This window comes from Saimiri boliviensis, chromosome 4 (genome assembly GCF_048565385.1).
Source record: "Saimiri boliviensis isolate mSaiBol1 chromosome 4, mSaiBol1.pri, whole genome shotgun sequence".
Lineage (NCBI taxonomy): Eukaryota > Metazoa > Chordata > Mammalia > Primates > Cebidae > Saimiri > Saimiri boliviensis.
Window position 1 is genome coordinate 149,017,100 of NC_133452.1, and position 5,086 is coordinate 149,022,185.

Here is a 5,086-nt window from a genome sequence, read left to right on the forward strand (position 1 = left end):
CAAGTGATCCACCTACCTTGGCCTCCCAAAATGTTAGGATGACAGGCATAAGCCACCATGCCCGGCCTGTTTTTCACTTTAAATAAACTTAATTTAAATTTTTTTTTATTATGGGTACATAATAGGTGCATATGTTTATGTGTAATTTTTTTGATACAAGTATACAATGTATAATGATTCAGTCGGGAAAACTGAGGTATCTACCACCGCCAGTATTTATCATTTCTTTGTGTTAGGAATATTCCAATTCCTAATTCCAATTCCAACAGTAAAATTGTTGATGGTAGTCACCCTCTTGTGCTACCAAATACTACATCTATTCATTCTATCAAACTATATTTTTGCACCCATGATCCATCCCCACTTCATCCCTGCCCATTTGCTTTGCTTTCCAACCTCTGCTAACCGTCATTCTATCCTCTATCTCCATGAGTCCGATTGTTTTCATTTTTAGCTCCCACAAATGAGTGAGAGCACAAGAAATAAGTCTTTCTGTGTGTGGCTTATTTCGCCTCACATAATGTCCTCCTCTTCCATCTATGTTATTGCAAATGACAGGATTGCCTTTTTTTTTAATCACTAAATAGTATTGTTTAAATGTTATTTTTATTTAATTATTTGTCTATTTTTGAGCCAGAGTTTCACTCTTGTTGCCCAGGCTGGAGTGCCATGGTGCAGTCTCGGTTCACTACAACCTCGTCATCCTGGGTTCAAGTGATCCTTCTGCCTCAGCCTCCCAAGTAGCTGGGATTACAGGAACCTGCCACCATGCCCAGCTAATTTTTTGTATTTTTAGTAGACATGGGGTTTCACCATATTGGGCAGGCTGAACGCAAACTCCTGACTTCAGGTGATCCATCTGCTTTGGCCTCCCAAAGTGCTGGGATTACAAGTGTGAGCCACTGCATCCAACCTAAATGTTATTTTTTAGAACAGTTTTTAGATTTACAAAAAAATTAGGATGACAGTACAGAGTTCACAAATGCCTGGCACCCGGTTTCCTTGATTATTAACTGTATTAGGCCATTCTTGCATTGTTATTTACACCTGAGGCTGGATAATTTATAAAGAAAACAGATTTGGCTGCGTGTGGAGGCTGATGCTTGTAATCTCAGCACTTCGGGAGGCTGAGGTGGTGGATTACAAAGTCAGGAGCTCAAGATAAGCCTGGCCAAGATGGTGAAACCCCGTCTCTACTAAAAATACAGAAATATTAGCCAGGTGTGGTGGCTGGCACCTATAATCCCAACTTCTCGAGAGGCTGAGGCAGCGAATTGCTTGAACCCAGGAGGCGGAGGCTGCAGTGAGCCGAGATCATGCCACTGCACTCCAGCCTGAGTGATAGAGTGAGACTTTGTCTCAAAAAACCAAAAAACAAAAAACAAAAAACAAAAAGGGAACAGGTTTAATTGGCTCACAGTTCTTCAGGCTTTACAAAGAAACTGGGTGCTAGCATCTGCTCAGCTTTTGGGGAGGCCTCAGGAAGGTTGTAATCATGGTGGATGGTGCAGTAGAAGCAGGCATCTCACATGGCCAGAGTGGGAGCAAGAGAGAGAGTTGGGGGGAGGTGCCACACACTTTTAAACAACCAGATCTCATGAGAACTCACTCATTATCCAATTCCGAATTCCAATTCCAACAGTAAATTATTGTTTTTGAGGACACGCCCCTCACCGTGAGGTGCAGCATGATAGCAGTAAGGCATGAGGGATCCGTCTCCATGACCAAATCACCTCTCAGCAGGCCCCATCTCCAACGCTGGGGGTGATATTTCAACATGAGATTTGGTGGGCACACAGAGCCAAACCATATCATTAACATCTTACATTAGCATGGTACCTTTGTTGCAACTAATATCCCGATATGGATGCCTTGTTATGAACCAAAGTCCATACTTCATTCAGATGTCCTTAGTTGTTACATAATTTCCTTTTATTTTCTAGGATCCCATCCAGTATATATAACATTTAGTCATCGTGTCTCTTTAGGCTCCCCTAGACTGTGAGTTTCTCAGACATCCCTTGTTTTGACAGCTCTGACAATTTTGAGATGTATTGCTCAGGTATTTTGTACAATGCCCCTCAATTAGAATTCATCTGATGTTTTTCTCATGATTAGCCTGGGATTCTGTGTGTTTTGTGAGGAAGATTACAGAGGTAAAGTGGCATTTTCATTCCATCATATCAAGGGCACATGCTAGTAGCATGACTTATCACTGTTGATGTTGACATTGGTCACGTGGCTGTCCGGTACTGTTTGTCTAGTTTCCCCACTGAGAAGTTACTCCCTCCATTCCCCACTTTTCACACTGTGCTCTTTAGAAGGAAGTCACCATATACAGGCCATACTTAAGAAGTGAGGAGTTACGCACTGGGGAAGGGAAGGGCTGAAGGTATGGTGGCAGGCGGCCAAGGGGCGGTGGCAGTGGCATTCCCGCACCTTGGAGCACGGCCCAAGAGCCACATGCACCTTCCTGCCTCCTCCTCCCGCTATCTTGGGGTGCTGCCATGACGCCCCATCTGCTCAACTTCAAGAAGGGGTGGATGTCAATCTTGGATGAGCCTGGAGAGCCTCCCTCCCCCTGGCTCACCACCACCTCTACTTGGCAGTGGAAGAAGCATTGGTTTGTGCTAACAGATTCAAGCCTCAAATATTACAGACACTCCACTGCCAAGGAGGCAGATGAGCTGGATGGTGAGATGGGCCTGCGTTCCTGCACAAATGTCACTGAGTACGCAGTGCAGCACAACTGCTATGGCTTCCGGATACACACCAAGGATGTTGTCTATCCCTTGTCGGCCATGACCTCAGGCATCTGGCAGAACTGGATTAAGGCTTTGAGAAAGACCATGCATCCAACTTCAGCCCCAGATGTCACCAAGCTCTTGGACTGTAATAAGGAGAATGTGCTGCACAGCTATGGCACCTAGAAGGGCCCCCTGAAGGCAGGGGAGCAGTGGGCGGGCCCTAGGTCATCAACAGGGTGGCCCTCAGAAGGCGGATGGGCAGCGGCAGGCCCTGGACTACATGGAACTCTCCCCACTGACCCAGGCCTTCCTGCAGTGGGCCTGCACCCTGGCCCGCCCTTGCTCCTGACTGCCTGGCCAAGCAGGAGAAGCTGGAGCAGGACCTGGCCCAGCACTCCAAGGAGGGATGCAAGTAGTTCAGGGCCCCAGAGGTGCCTGCTGCTGAGAGGCTGTGCTGGGCCCTGGGTGACTGAGGACTGCAGTCCGTGCTGCCCCCTGACTGAGGACCAGCAGAGCCAGCTCAGTGAGGAGATTGAGAAGAAGTGGCAGGACCTGGATAAGCTGCCTTTGTGGGAGAATAAGTGGGTGCTACTCACTGCCCTGCTCAACCAAAGCCACGGAGAGAGCCAGGGACCCCAAAGTGACAGCCACGAGGCACTGGAGAAGGAGGTTTGGGCTCTTCGGGCTCAGCTGGAGGCATGGCGTGTCCAAGAGGAGGCTCCTCAGAGTGCACCAAGATCCCCGGAGGGTGGCCATATTCCCCTGAGCTACATCTCATAGGAGGCACGTGAGCGCAGCCTGGCAGAGATGGAGTCCTCGCACCAGCAGGTGATGGAAGAGCTGTAGCAGCACCACAAGTGGGAGCTGCAGCAGCCACAGCAGGAGAAGAAGTGGCTTCTGGTTGAGGAGACAGCAGCCACGGCCTCAGCCACTGAAGCAATGAAGAAGGCCCACCAGGAAGAGCTGAGCCAAGAGCTGAGCAAGATATGGAGGCTCCAGCAGGGCCCGATGGCCTCTGGAAGCAACACCAGTCAGATGTGGAGGTACTGAAGCGGGAGCTGCAGGTGCTATTGGAGCAGTACTCACAGAAGTGCCTGGAGATTGGGGCGCTGATGCAGCATGCTGATGAGTGCTGGCACACCTTGTGCCGCTGCCAGCAGGAGGGCCAGGAGCTGCTGCACCACAACCAGGAGCTGCATGCCCACCTGGCAGAGGAGATAGACCGGCTGCGCAGCTTCATCACCTCACAGGGCATGGGCAATGGCTGCGGGCACAGCAACAAGTGGAGCCCCTGCGAGCTGGAGGTGCTGCTTTGTGTAAAAGAGAATGAACTCCGGTACCTGAAGAAGGAGGTGCAGTGCCCCCAGGACGAGCTCCAGGTGATGCAGAAGGATAAGTGCTTCACCTCGGGAAAGTACCAGGACGTCTATATGGAGCTGAGCCATGTCAAGATGTAGTCAGAACCGGAGATCAAGCAGCTGAAGGAGCACCTGGGCCTTGCCATGGCCGCTCTGCAAGAGAAAGACTCCATGCACAGCAGCTTGGCTGAGTAGAGGTCCAGCCCAGCTGCAGACCCTCCAGCCTGGAGGACCAGCCGCCCTCCTCCCTTGCTGGATGGAAGTCCAAAGCCAAGTTTCTCCTTACCATCTGTGGGCCACATGTACACTTGCACCCACCACACACACACACACACACACACACACACACACACACACACTCCGCACATCTGAGCCTGCCCCTTGCACTGGGTCTTACCTTGCACCTTCTTCAGGATTTTATATATGAAGAGATTTTTATACAGATTTTTTTTTTCCAAAACACTTTATACTTTAAAAAAAGAAAAAAGCAATTCCTGGTGGCTGTGTGCCTCCAACCCTGGCTCCCAGCCACCCTCTGCTTGGGCTTCTGGGCTGGTGACCCTGCCCAAGGGGTCTGGCAGAGGCCCAGGCAGTGGCCATGGCAGGCTGTCTTTGCAGGGGAGAGGCAGGAGCCTGCCACCCTCTTCCTACCCTACCTCCTACTAACACTTCCTACCCCACACGGCCCATACCATGGGGCTCCAGACAGAGGGAGCCAGCAGCCGCCCTCATGGTCCCATAGCCTCCTCTGAGGCTGTGCCATGCAAAATGTGTTTCTCTCCTGCTCCCTGAAGCTCTTAACTTAATAAAACATTCCAGAAAAAAAAAAAAAAAAAAAAAAAACCTCCTCTTTGAGGGTAGAGTGGCTACATAGATTAGTTAGTATTATTCTGCACAGAAGATTTGTCTATTCTTCCTCATGATTGATATTTATTCAGTTATGTACTTATATCGGGATGGACTCATGCTTTTTTTTTTTGA

The 5,086-nt window shown here is 49.5% G+C and overlaps 1 pseudogene; it reads left to right on the forward strand.

Moving 5' to 3' along the window:
• Positions 1–2,407: 2,407 nt before the first annotated feature.
• Positions 2,408–4,327, forward strand: LOC101042470 (TRIO and F-actin-binding protein-like; annotated as a pseudogene).
• The last annotated feature ends 759 nt before the right edge of the window (positions 4,328–5,086 follow it).